This window comes from Salminus brasiliensis, chromosome 7, assembly GCF_030463535.1.
Source record: "Salminus brasiliensis chromosome 7, fSalBra1.hap2, whole genome shotgun sequence".
In the NCBI taxonomy this organism is placed as follows: Eukaryota; Metazoa; Chordata; class Actinopteri; order Characiformes; family Bryconidae; genus Salminus; species Salminus brasiliensis.
The window spans coordinates 38,295,136-38,310,413 of NC_132884.1; the positions used below are offsets into that span (position 1 = coordinate 38,295,136).

Consider the following 15,278-nt stretch of genomic DNA (forward strand, 5'->3'; position numbering starts at 1 on the left):
CAACAGCTTTTCTGCACCTTCTGTGGTGTAATATTTTCACCACTGCCCCGAGGGACATGCAGAGGATGTGTTGTTTTCAGTACTTCAATAACCATTTTATTTATCTTTGGCTTCATCAGGTTGCATATTAAAAATGTTATTAAAAAACAAGTATGTACATACAAATGACAAATACAGGTGTATTTAGCTGTGTTTTCATCAAATAAACTGTGACTGAGAGGTCATTAGAAAAAATCCATAAGGAATAAATTAACTCATTAAATTAAGTTTAGCCATGTCGCTCTACTGCGTTCTCTCTTCACTGGCTTCCTGTAGCTGCTGCCCTCATCAGATTCAGAACCCTGACACTGGCCTACAAAGCCAAGACTGGACCAGGCAGCCCCTCAGTATTTGATGGCAATGGTCAAAAGCAGATCTGCACCAAGAGCCCTTTCAGCTTTACGTACGGCTCGGCTCGACCCGCCATCCTTTAAGATCCACGGAAGACGAGCGTCCAGGATTTTTTCTGTCCTGCACCAAAGTGGTGGAGCGAACTTCCCCTGGGTGTCCGAACAGCAGAGTCCAACGCTCGCTGTCTTCAAACCCAGACTGAAGACCCTCCTCTTCTGAGAGTACGTAGGCAGTGTGTAGAGTATTGTGGTCTCCATATTGACTCCTGTATGTAGTATCTAAGCTTAGACGGCTTTCCAGAAGGGAGCAGACCACAAACAGAGGATGAGTCCTCACAGTTTCCTGGGCTTTATTATCTCGAATAACTGTTTTTGTGGTTTACGTATGACATCAGACTAAAGCAACCCCACTGCTGTGTGTCCTACACAGAGGAACCGACGGTACTTTTTTATGTTGGAATCACAGGAGTAGTGGTTTAGAGTGTACTCTGCAGCTCAGCACTACTCCCATTCAGTTTTAATTGAGACAGAAGAATCTAACAGTATAAAGAAACAGCCAATACACAACAATTATTGGGCCAAGGGCTTCCAGGCCTTGTGTGCTAGGGATCAGGCATTAACACTATGACCACCTGTCTAATATGCTCTTGGTCTTTTCCATGTGCCACCAAAACAGCTCACTCTACAAAACATCTGAAGGTGCCCTGTGGTATCTGGCACCAAGACATTCCAGCAGATCTGCCACAGATCAAACTTCTTGTTCCAGCACGACCTACTGGTAAACAGTGCACATGCACCAGGCTGTCCATGTAATGGAAAGGAAAAGAGGACCAGGCGTTCTTCCTTTGCTCCGAAGTCCAGTTCTGATGCTTACATGTCCACTGTAGGAGTTTTTGACGATAGACAGAAGTTAGAGTGGGCACTCAGACCCTCCTGTAACCATTGTTAGGGATGCACCGATCCGATATTAGGATCGGGTATCAGTCCCGATATTAAGAAAATTAATAATAGGCTTAATTTGTTGGTGTGAGGTTGTGCAAATGTGCAAATAAATAAATGACAAATGGCAGTTTAGTACATTTATATCTGTGTGTTAATTTCTTATATTATATAAAGTAATGTTTAAGTCAATCCTGATGCCTTAAGTCTCTCCCATATGGTTTATTAATTCATCAAACTTTGTGTATCGACCGATATACAAAGTTTATGTATCAGTATCAGAACTGAAAAAGCCGGATCGGTGCATCCCTAATCATCATCAAACATTTGTGTGACTGTTGCCTTTCTGTCGATTTGGCCTAGACAGGATGGCCTTCATTGCCCTCATGTATAGAGGAGACTTGCTGGTGCCCAACATTCTGTTGCCAGTTGGCTGTTTGTCCTTCTTTGGACTGTTGTCGGTGGGTCCTCACCACTGTTGACACCCACATGCCTAAGCGTTTCAGAGATGCTCTGACCCAGTTGTCTGATTATAACCATTTGGCACTTGTCGCTCAGGTCTTCACGCCTGCCAGTTTCTCCTGTGTCTACACAAATCCCAGACCTTGACATGCATCATATATACATGTACATGTATATGGTACTGTACTTTTTTGTTTATTTCTCCAGTAAAACACTAATATTAGAATAAAAAACTATAATATTCACCAAATATCTAGTCTAGTATTATTTAGAGTTCTCCTCAGATCAACACCTGGTTTGGTGGTAAATCAGGGCTTAATGATGGTAAATCAGGTGAGCTGCTGCTGCTGCTGCTGATGATGATGATGATGGAGTTGAACACATCCTCCACGCTGTGCTGGCTGGACTGGGGGGCGTCCAGGAGAAACCTGGAGGAACCGAGCTCTGTTCTTCAGACTATCTCACCGACAAGATCTCACTACTTTCTCCAGAATGAGAAATTCTCTTATTGCTGAGATAAATGGCTTTAATAATGGGCTTAGGTGCCTAAAGCCTCTGCACAGTACTGGGCCTGATAATGGGTCACACTGTCAAATGTCACTACTAACGTCTGATAAAACACTTTCACTGAGAAAAAATAATTGGAGAAATGACATTTGGCAGCTCAACTGACACCTTTCCCACCATCCCACCTTTCACTGAACTGTAAATGTCAAAAGTGCTCTCAAACAGGCAGCAGATGACAACCGTTATCAACTTCACAATGATAGTCTTTTTCATGTTGGAGGTTATTTTTAGTTGTTTCACATTCCCAGGTTTGGATACACACACACACACACAATCATTTGGTCTTGCTCATGGCCACTGGTTTTGATAAATGAAGTCTAGGCAGCATCTTGAATCCCCCTCCTCCCTCTCTTATAGCTCAGTTACGCTGAAGTCACAGCAGGGCTCTTTCAGTCATTACAGCAAGAAGTGTTCAGATGTGGTTTCACACAGAGCAGGCTAATGTGCTGACCACCACAGAACTGATGCAGGCCAGCAATGCAGCCGGAAGGAATGCGCCAATACCCTGTATATATTTAACACTTCATAAACTACCACTGCTGTCTGCCTAACGACTATGTTCAAATTTACATGGACTCTAACTCTAATATCTGCCACTATTATTATTATTATTACTACCACCATTAACCATCAATACTCTCATTACTCTTACCATCACTACTATGATTATATTAGTTATAGTATATTATGATTATATCAGTACACCTGAGCAGTGGAACAGTCTTGGTGGTGCAGTGGCGACTTTTATCAATAATTTATACATATTTCTGAGGATGGGTCCCCCTTGTGAGTCATGGTTTTTCCTAGGATTTCTTCCTCCAGCTTGTCTTTGTCATTGTAGCCTTTGGATTTCTCACCCATAGGTTTGTGTTGTAGGTTTTGTTGATCTTTAGTCTTCTTACTGATTCCTGTAAAGCTGTAAAAAGCACTTTAATAATAGAGCTGGGCAATATGACGATATTTTATTGTATTGTGATACATTTTTCTAAGCATATGGATGATACTGTTAGTGATCAGCTGCAGGTTTCATTAACAACAGTGTAATTAGACTGGTTTAATAAGATGAAGAGCCGCAGATGTTGAGTATAAATCACTGTATTCAGTACGGGAGAGGATCTGAACAGTAGATTTTAAGGATCTGTCGCTACAGATGTTTTTTGGTCTATGATTGCATGTATCGTGATAAATAGTCTTTAAATATCATGATACAGTATTTTTACCATATCGCCCAGCCCTATATAGTAATCCATTAAATTTCATTTGATTTGATATTTGCTTATTCAATCTTAGCCAAGCTTTACCTTTTGCTTCACTATCAAGCCTCACATCAAGACACTTAAAAATAAAAGGTTTTCTGTTCATCAAAGGTTTCTGTTGTCTCTTTAAAGAACCATCAATTGACAGGTTCTTTACATTTTCAATGGGAAAAAGGTTTAGGTCTCCAACTGCAGCTCACACATTACCAGCCCCATGCTTCACTTCCATTCAGAGGAAAGCGGCTGCTAAAAACATCCCAGTGCCTGACACTGATACTGTACATTACTAACCGTAGCTGCTCTGATTTATTCATGTTAAAACCTTGCTGAGTAACAGCTCTGCGGAGGGTGAGGGTTACTACCAAGAGAGTCTGACTCATGGATTAAATGAGTAGCCTGGCAGGCTGCTCTGAAGCAGTGAGGGCTCTTCTCCCTAAAGCAAGCATGCTGTAGTAGGTTGTTACATAACTCCAGGTAGTGTTGATTACGGCCTAAAACACACACACAAACAGCAGCCAGCAGAACAATATTCATAAATTCATAACCCCTCTGCCTTTGTCTCTGAGGACATGGTCGATGCATAAATAACTTATCTGAATGCAGTGTGTATCTGCAGCTTTGCCTGAAGCTTGGCCAGAATCAATATGTCAGACTGTCCTCTTTCAAGTGTCCTCTCCGTCTCTTTGATAAGCTCAGGCACACAGAAGCCAGAAATCAATGGAAAGATTGCAAGATTGTAGTAAAGCTAGATCAAACATACACTATATGGACCAAAGTATTGGGACACCTGCTCATTCATTGCTTCTTCTGAAATCAAGGGTGTTAAAAAGAGCTTATCCTGCTTTTGCTGGAGTAACTGTCCCTACTGTCCAGGGCTCCAAGGCTTTCTACTAGATTTGGGAGGCGCATTGCTGTGAGGATTTGATTGACACAAGATTTAGCAACAAAAGTCAGTATGTTGGATGATCACCACTCCACATCATCCCCAACTCCCCAAGTCAAAGGTATTGGATGATCCATCCTTCCAGAGGACAGTAGGACTAAAATCAAGCAAGTGAAGCAACAACCACAGCAATCAACTAAGATTCCATAGCAACCGCCTAGCAACGCTATAGCAACCATCCAAAATACCATAGATACTACCTAGCAACACTATAGCATCTATCTACCAACCGCATCTCAGCACCATAGCAACCAGCTAAGATTCCATAAAAAAAACAACACATAACAATCGCTAAGAAACACCATTGCAACCATCTAGGATACTGTAGCTATACCTAGCTGTACCTAGCACCCTCATGGAATACAATGGCAACCACCCAGCAACACCTCAGCAACCACTTAGCAAACATCATAGAGACCACATAGCAACAGCCTAGCACATGCCTTATGCTGTGCAACCATCCTGCATTTTCTTCAGTGAATCTGCTTTTCTATGGATACAGGATAATCCTGCAGGAGATGCCGAAGCTGAAATCTCATTCTGTGATGACTCACCAAAATCCATAATGTATTCTGCGTGCACCGACTGCATGATAAACAAAGCACTTGTCCCCGATAAGCATGCCTCATCTGCTCCAACCTCAGCTCAATCTGCTACCAGTCATCAAAATACCCAGCCATTCAGCGATAATCAAATGCAGCTCAGAGGGGCAGGTTGCTAAAGAATGGACGTGTACTCAGCTGAACCCAAAGAGCTCAAAATACCAGGGAATCCAGATGTTTAACAGCTGTCATCATTTAATGTCATTATTCTGTCATTATTTTGTCATTATATAGAAGGAGAACTTAGGAGCCTGTTTCACCAGCATTTTGCCGCAGGTTAGCTTGGGTAAGGCATTGCCCACAATTCATTAAGGCTCATAGCTGAGTCAGATGAAGAGGTTATTAATGGTCAATGTCGAGGAAAAAACATAAAGGTTAAAAGGGCAAATGCACTAGATGAGAGATGCACAATATGGACAAAAGTATTGGGACACCTGCACATTCATCGTTTCTTCTTAAATCAAGGCTATTAAGGCCCTGCTTTTGTTGGAGTAACTGTCTCTAATGTCCAGGGCTCCAAGGCTTTCTACTAGATTTCGGAGAAACACTGCTGTGAGGATTTGATTGAAACAAGATCCAGCAACAAAAGTGTTAGTGAGGTCAGGATGTTGGAGGATCAACATCCTACCTCATCCCCAACTCCTTAACTCTTTCAAAAAGTACTGGATGGAGCACCATCCATTAATTAACAATTAACAGTTTTGGCTTACATTTTAAAATGTGATATATATGTTATCGTTATATATATAGATGTTATAGATATAGATGTTAACATGTAAATAAGAAGCGTTTTGTTGTGAAATTGTATGGACTTTGATTTCTGGTGATAATAAGAAACCAGGGGTCATGGTGTCTACAAAATAAACAACGCCATTCAGTTCATTCAATTGCTATCCAAAATGACCAAAGCACCTAGACATCTCATCCCCAACTCTTCAACTCATCTCAAAAGTACTGGATGGAGCACCATCCATCATTCCAGAGAACACAGTTCTTCCACTGCTCCACAGCTCAATGCTGGGGGGCTTTATACCCCTCTAGCCCACGACTGGCATTAGGCAGAATGGTGCCAATAGGTTTATGTTTACTATCTGCTCCTGAGAGTCCTATTCTATTGGCAGTACTTCTCTACAGGGACTAGACACACTGTAAGTGTGTGTGTGTGTGCATTTGCAATGGGTGCAACGTAAAATAGTTGAAAACATTCATTAGAAGCGGTGTCCACAAACATTTGGACATGCAGTGTATCTCGTTCATTCATTCCAGCACAGCTCTTTGTTTGCATCGTTTCCCACATTATTAGATTTTAGAGTGGTGTGTGTACACTGATTGATTCAAAAGCCTTCAAGGGCATCCACTCCTCAGACCTAACCACTTAGTGAGGTCTGTTAAGATAAGACACATTAAACACACAAGGGAGTCTACTGGTTTAACTGCATGTTAGCTTGAGTAAGGCACTGCCCACAATTCATTAGGCCTCAAAATTGAGTCAGATGAAGAGGTTGTTAATGGTACAATGTTCAGAAACGCCACCAAAACATGAAGTTTTGGTGTGAAATGGTTCCTTGTAGAGAAACCTATTAACTTAAAACCAGGAGTCATGATCTCCAAATTGACCAATGAACCTACATGTGTCTTCTGAGCTTTACATGTAATGTTGGTGGTAACATGGAGAAGGTTCTGGGAGGTAAAAGCTCATTTCAAGCAGGTTGTCAAGTTACAGGTTATCTCTAGGTACTATTTTGCCTCAGAACACCCCAAGCATAGGCCTACCTCTCCACCATTAAAGTCTCAGACTTCATTTACATTTAGATTAAATGCATTTAGAGTCAAAAAGAGTTAAAGACAAAACCTTTAACTGTGACTTCAGCACAACACATTTAAAGGACACTATTTGGGCAAAAGTATTGGGACACCTGTTTATTCATTGTGTCCTCTGCAATCAAGGATATTTAAAAAAGTGTATCCTGCTTTTGTTGGAGTAACTATCTAGACTGACCAGAGAAGGCTTTCTACTAGATTCTGAAGTGTTAGTGAGGTCAGGATGTTGAAGTTGGTGATCGCCACACCACCTCACCTAAAGCCCACGCCTGGCATTAGGCATGGTGCCAATAGGGTCATGTTTATCTGCTCCAGAGAGTCCTATTCTATTGGCAGTACTTCTCTTTAGGGACTAGACAAGCTATATATATGTGTGTGTGTGTGTGTGTGTGTGTGTGTGTGTGTGAATTTGTACATCTATGTCAGAAATGGGTGCAACTTAAAGTAGCTGAATAGATTCATTAGAAGGGGTGTCCACAAACTATTGGACATATAGTGTATTCATAGCAGATGCTCTTATCCAGAGCCACTCTCTGAAGGAGATATTCGTACAGACAACATATTAGTCCCCATTTCAGGTGACAGCTTCCTTTGGTTCCCTCATTAGACTCAAAATGACCCTCAATGATTTATTTCTGGAGACATTTTCAAAATCCATAGAATTCCCCTTCAACAGTTCCACAAACCTGTACAGGCCAGGGGTTCCCAATGCCAGTTCTGGGAACCCCACTCTATGGACATTTTTGTGGTTCCCCTCATCAAGCACACCTGATCCCACCAACTGCTAAGCTCCTTGTGTGCTGAGTCAGGTGTATGAAAGCAGAGAGCACCCAGAAATGTGTAGCACTGGGACAAGCAACTTACCAGCTGGCTCCAACCCACCTAAACCCAGGCCTTGCTTCATCCTAACCTAAGAAAACAAGGCTGTTTCCAAAGAGCCAGCACACCAGTCAGCAGTCATCTTCATCTAATTTCATAAGTGTACCTAGGCTCACAGATGGCTTGGAGGCCGGGGGTTCATGGGGGTGACTGGTAGGTTACTGGTTCAAGTCCCAAGAGGAGCACTAAGAGCTAGATAAATTAGTAGTCTGGGAGTCCAAATCTTGTAGAAAAGCACTACTGCTGTGCCCTTGAGCCCGACACTTAACCCAAGATCACCTCTACAGAAACGATGACATGGCATTTTCCCAGCCTTAGAAACGTGTCCTTTGCATGAGCAACTCCAGCCTGAATGCTACTCTCAAGCACTATTCGGACGGTATTAAGAGGTGGGTAATGGAATTGTTACCATCAAGACAATCCAAACTAGTAAATATCCAGTGAAGAGAGTGTAAACTGCATAGTAACAGGCCGATGCTTTCAGATGTCAGCTAGGAATTGAACCAAGAACTTTCTGAGCAGGAAGGTTTTGCTGGGTACAGACAGGTGGTGCACTATTCCACTGTGCAGCATTGCTTGCACACAGATAACCTTCATGGAAGAAACCTTTAACTGTGACTTCAGCACAAAACATTTGAAGGACATTATTTGGACAAAAGTATTGGGACACCTGTTTATTCCTTGTGTCCTCTGCCATCAAGGATATTTAAAAAAGTGCATCCTGCTTTTGTTGAAGTCACTATCTAGACTGTCCAGAGAAGGCTTTCTACTAGATTCTGAAGTGTTAGTGAGGTCAGGATGTTGAAGTTGGTGATCGCCACACCACCTCACCTAAAGCCCATGCCTGGCATTAGGCATGGTGCCAATAGGGTCATGTTTATCTGCTCCAGAGAGTCCTATTCTATTGGCAGTACCTTTCTACAGGGACTAGACAAGCTATATATGTGTGTGTGTTTGTGTGTGAATTTGCACATCTATGTCAGAAATGGGTGCAACTTAAAGTAGCTGAATACATTCATCAGAAGGGGTGTCCACAAACTATTGGACATATAGTGTATTCATCCCAGCACAGCTCCTGTTGGCAGATACTCCTCTCTCAGAGTCATTTTCCACATTATTAGATTTTAGAGTGGTGTGTGTACACTGCTTGATTCAAAAGCCTTGAAGGGCATCCACTCCTTAGACCTAACCACTTAGTGAGGTCTGTTAAGATAAGACACATTAAACACACAAGGGAGTCTACTGGTTTGAGCCAGTCTATCTCTGCCGTTCACACAGAAGGCCAGGGTTCAATTCCCTGACGGAAAGAACAAATGTTTTTCGAGGTAGTGGTGGCTCAGTGGTTGAAGTGCTGGGTTATTGATCACAGGGTTGTGGGTTCAATAGCCGGGTCAGCTAAGCTGCCACTATTGGGCCTTTGAGCTGGCCGCTTAACACTCTTTGCTCCAGGAGCATCGTATCATAGCTGACCCTGTGCTCTGACCCGGCATTCCAATATGTTCAAATGTTAGTGGACGCTAAATCGCACCCATTGCTTACAAACGTCTAGTCCCTGTACGTCTAGTCCCTGTAGAGACGTACTGCCAATAGAATAGGACTCGCTGGAGCAGGTAAACATGAACCTATTGGCACCATGTCTAATGCGAGGCTGGGCTAGAGCGGTATAAAGCCCCCCAGCATTGAGCTGTGGAACAGTGGAAGAACTCTGTTCTGTGCTCCATTCAATACTTTTGGGATGGGCTGGGGAGTTTGGGGGAGAGGTGGGATGGGTAATCAATCAATATCCTGACCTCACTAACACTCTTGTCGCTGAGTGAAATCAAATCCTCACAGCAATGCTCTGCTCCAAAATCTAGAGACAGTCACTACAACAAAAGCAGGATCAATGAATCAGCAGGTGTCCCAATACTTTTGTCCATATGGTGTGTGTATATATAGGATGATGATAAAAAGGTATCTTATCTTTATGCCATCATCATGCAATGCCATTATTCATTAGAAAACAGGGGAAAGGGAAACGCAGATAGGACTGTGGCACAGCAACATGTTCCTGTTCCACATGATCAGATCATTTGTATGGTTCACTATTTTCTACTAGCATAGTACCTTATAAACAGGCCATAACAGATATGGTTATAACTCAAGTGTTGACGCACTCTCAGCTGAAACAGCAGATGGCTGTTGCAGTTTAATTAAATAAGTCAAAGCACGAGCAATGACTTCATTCTCATTCATTCTCGTCCTGGTGACAATCCTATTTACAAGTCAATCAGAACTGCTGCAAAACCGAAAGCAATTAACAAAGCCGGGACCCTGTTGACGACCCCCCAGCATAATGGAATCAAAGATGTCAGACCCTTTCCCCCGTAGTGTCCATTTCATTAGTGCATACAATGGCAAGGCCTCAAGCAGTCACACAGCAGTCTAGCAGGTGGGCTAGACACGAGGAATAAGAAACGGTCAGGACCCTGGACAGTTCTCTGGTCCATTTGGGATTGAAGATTGATGGAAATTCCAAAATTAGGTTTATACACACCTGCTCACCCAGTGTTCTGAAATGAAGGGTATTAATAGAGGGTTTGTCTCCCCTCTACTCCTCTGTGAAGGCTTTCTAGTAGCTGTAAGGATTTGCTTGCATTCAGCCATGCATTCATCAGCATTAGTAAGGTCAGGAACCGATGTTGGATGATTCGTTCTGGATCACAAACACCACTCCAACTAATACCAAAAGTACTAGTCAAGCACCATCTCCCAAAAGTATATAGTTCCACTGCTCCACAGCCCAATACATGGCATTACACCCCTCAAGCCAAAGCTTCATGTGCATCTGCTCCACAGCAGACACTGGCTTTCTCTCTGACTGTCCATAGGTGCTAAGACCGTCACCAATTCTTGTCTAGTTTGATGATTTCCTGGCTCTGACACCACAACCAAGCCTGGTAATTAACTGACACTATTTGGACAAAAGTATTGGGACACCTGTTTATTCATTGTGTCCTCTGCAATCAAGGGTATTAATAGAGTGTATCCTGCTTTTGTTGGAGTAAAGCTGAACAGCAAGCAGTTTGGTGATTTCCCAGCTCAACCAAGCCTGGTAATTTACAGATGAGTTGATGAGGTCTTAAACCAGGACGATTACCAAATTGTGATTCAGCCCTCCAGGAGTGCAATCAGGTCCTCACAGCAAGGTTCCACAATCTAGTAAAAAGCCTTCTTCTTCCCTGGACAATAGAGACAGTTACTCCAAGAAAAGCTGGATAAACTCTTTTAACACCCTTGATTTCAGAAGAAACAATGAATGAGCAGGTGTCCCAATACTTTTGTCCATTTGGTGTATTTTTAAGAAATAATGTTTTGTAGTTTCCTAAATATTTTATAATCTGTAAAATATTAAGCCTGGGTTGTTATTATTCATTTAATTTATTTTTGCTTGTCTTGGCATTTTGCTCTTATTTACAAACTCTAATTAATGGTCACATTAATCAATCATTAGATTACTCAATTACTAATACAATTGATAGATCCGCCCTACAGCCAACAAACAGAAGAATCAACACCAGTGCAGTGGTGAAATCTCATACATTTCAGTGGTTATTGCATAATTGCATATTTACATTACTTACAATTGCCCTTCTGATTACCTGCCAGGAAGGTCATCAGACTGGACATTAAGGTTAACAACACAAGGGCATTCTGAATCTATGCGGGAAGCGCCTGAGACGTCCATCTGAGAACACAACTTCTGACCGTCTCGTCCACAGTGTGCCACGAAAACCTTTAACCCCTATAACCTTTAACATGCCGGTGATTATTACACACTAAGGTGCATTACTCACTAAGCGGCTGCAGGGACGCCTGTACACACTGCTGGGTCTATTCTCTGGTAACAGAGGTGTGTAAGAACACTTTTTGGTCCAGAAGCCTCTTTTTTTTGCCTTTTGACCTCATTTGAATCGTAATTTTAATGGACCAATAGAAATGCTCCAAAATCACCTGGAATAAAATAATTTTACATCGACTTCCATTAAAAGTGTTTCCTCCTACTGTAAAGTTGAGATATTGGACACTACAAGGACACAGCCTGATCTAATGACACCTATAGCTGATATTTTCAATTCAAAACAGTGCATTTAAATAACTATATATAAATATATAAATTGACAAAAGTATTGGGACACCTGCTCACTTTCTAGTTCATCTCAAGGATATTGATAAAAAAAGAGTTGATCCTTGAGAGTTGATGCTTTTGTTGGAGCAATTGTCTCTACTGTCTCTGCTAGATTTTGGAGCAGAGCATTGCTGTGAGGATTTGATTGCATTCAGCAACAAGAGCATTAGTGAGGTCAAGATGGATCACCACCCACCTCACCTCATCCCCAACTTCTCTACTCATCCCAAACAAACTGGATGGAGCACCACCATCCATCATTCCAGAGAACACAGTTCTTCCACTGCTCTACAGCTCAATGCTGGGGGGCTTTATACCCCTCTAGCCCACGCCTGGCATTAGGCAGCATGGTGCCAGTAGGTTCATGATGTTTATCTGCTCCAGAGAGTCCTGTTCTATAGGCAGTTGTGTGTGTGTGTGTGTGCATTTGCACATCTGTACCAGCAATGGGTGCAAGTAGATGAATGCATTAATTTGAAGGGGGGTCCCACTGATCATTAAAATAATCTGTATAATCAGCACTGGAAAATCAAGTCTATCATAAGTGTATATATAATTCCATACATACCCATTTTAATGAAATTAGCTTCATTCATTAGGCTAAATGTTGTCTCATAAATGGACACCGTGTCTCAAAGCCGTCAGGATTTTGGTTCGAGCCCATCACTAATGTATGAGCAGGATCCTCTTACAGCTCAGCCACACGAGCCCTGCAGCTCTGAACACACTGGTGCGAATGGAAAAGCTGAAAGCACGAGCCCTGCGTTTCTCAACACAGGCAGAGAGAGACCCCCTTCATACAGACCCCTTCAACACAAAGCCCGTTAACTGGCCTGTCCTCATCCCACTGCGCTACCCTATAGCCCGGACAGCCTCTCAGATATCACATGCTCCGCCATGCAGCGCCTGAGCCTCCACTGCATCTCCGCAGCAGCAGCAGCAGCAGCAGTTCAGCAGCAGCAGCCCAAACATACCCGAGACAGAATGGCGAGGATCCAGATCCCTGTTCCGGTGAGCCCGTTTTATTCCAGCTCCTTGGAAAAGCCCCAGGTCTTGGTGGAGAGCACATCGGCTGGAAGTGATGTGCTAAGGCTGGAGGCGCAGCAGCAGATGGGGGATGGTCCAGCAGGAGGCTCTTACATATTCATGACTTTCACCCTGGAGACTATCTAAACTCCAAGATGGAGGAAACCATTAACGTTCATATGTTGTGCAGAGTCAGTGAACATACTGAGCACAATATGCTAGTGTTAAAAACACACACACACACACACACACAATAAAAAAAAAAATAAAAAAAAAAAATATATATATATATATATTTACATATATAACAGAATAGAAAATATAGAAACAAATCATATATAAATATACAGATATATAAATTTGTAACTATATACACATACACATATATATTACATATATTATTATTATACTATTTATTAAGTTTTTTGAATAAGACCATTTTTAAATAACACACACACAAAGAATTATATATATATATATATATATATACCATAAATATATAATACCATACATTTAAAAATGGTCTTAACATAATAGAAAAATAGAAAAATAATAGAAAAAAAATAAAAATATATAATATAATATAATAATAGTATAATATACATATACATTCATGTAAAAATCTATATTTATATAACATAGAATAGAAACAATTAAAAACATAATATATATATATATGTTTGTAATTATACACACACAAACATTTACATTTACATATATATATAATGTATTAATATGTAGTAATGTAGTAATAATGTTTTGATAAATTATGTATGTTAAGAGGATGATGTGCAAACTCAACTATTTTAAATTGCTTGTATTCCTTTTTTATAAACAGTTAATTCACTAGGCCCCTCTGAACAAAAAAATAGATTACTAAGGCTTTTAAAGCATCACAATTTGATAGAATAATCTGAATAGATGTTATGATAGGTTTGTTTGGTGTTTTCTATGTTTTCATATGCTGTGATGGTTTGGAAAATATTAATTTAAGGGTATAATAGTTTATTATTATAAATGTTTTCATTTTTCATTTATTCATTTTTATTATTTATTATCTGTCTGTTTCTATTTTTATCTTCTTGTAGTTCTTTGGTGTATTTATGTCTGACTGTTGGTTCTCTTGTTGTTTTCTGTTTTCACACTAATTGATTTATATTCTTTATTGTTATAGATTCAATTATTTATTTCTTTTCTGGGGACTTTTATTCCTCTTAACATATATAAACGTCATTTAGTCTTCCCATGATACATTTCAGTTCAAAGTATTTGTTGTCAGTATGGCAAAACATATATCTCATGGCCTCAATTTAAGATTTACATCATGTAAGTTGTGTCCTCGCTTTTTTTTAAATAACCACCATCCTTCAAGAGGCTCCAAAGTCAAAGCCCACCTGAGGTCTCTGGCAGTTAGAAGCCCCTTAGTACAGGCTCCACAGGCCTGGTCAGCAATCCATCCCTGATTAGAAGGCAAAGCTGTCAGGATTTAATCTTAATGGTTTTACTGGTTGTTGTTGTTGTTGTTGTTGTTTTCCCAGCAAGACTGTAGCTCAAAATTGGGAACACAAATCATGCCTTGGCTGATTAAGTAAATTGAGAAAAGTGTACTTACTTACTTATTATTTATTTATTTAATTTTGATAGTAGTACTCATTTATTTATTTATTTAATTCTGATAGTAGTGCTCTACTTATTTATTTATTTATTTATTTATTTATTTCTCATAGTAGTACTCTATGTATTTATTTATTTATTTAATTCTGATAGTAGTACTCTATTTATTTCTTTATTTAATTCTGATAGTAGTGCTCTACTTATTTATTTATTTATTTCTCATAGTAGTACTCTATGTATTTATTTATTTATTTAATTCTGATAGTAGTACTCTATTTATTTATTTATTTATTTATTTATTTTTCATAGTAGTACTCTATGTATTTATTTATTTATTTAATTCTGATAGCAGTGCTCTATTTATTTATTTATTTATTTCTGATAGCAGTACTCTATTTATTTATTTATTTATTTCTGATAGCAGTACTCTATTTATTTATTTATTTAATTCTGATAGCAGTGCTCTATTTATTTATTTATTTATTTCTGATAGCAGTACTCTATTTATTTATTTATTTATTTCTGATAGCAGTACTCTATTTATTTATTTATTTATTTCTGATAGCAGTACTCTATTTATTTATTTATTTATTTCTGATAGCAGTACTCTAT

At 40.1% G+C, this 15,278-nt stretch overlaps 1 protein-coding gene across 1 annotated transcript in view; it reads right to left on the bottom strand.

Moving 5' to 3' along the window:
• The window catches only part of pacsin1b (protein kinase C and casein kinase substrate in neurons 1b), a 46,464-nt gene extending 33,253 nt beyond the window's left edge, over nt 1-13,211 (bottom strand). The window contains exon 1 of the mRNA XM_072684869.1: nt 13,001-13,211. The gene's annotated coding sequence lies outside the window, so the exon portion shown is untranslated. The remainder of the gene's footprint in view (nt 1-13,000) is intronic.
• Nucleotides 13,212-15,278: the final 2,067 nt, after the last annotated feature.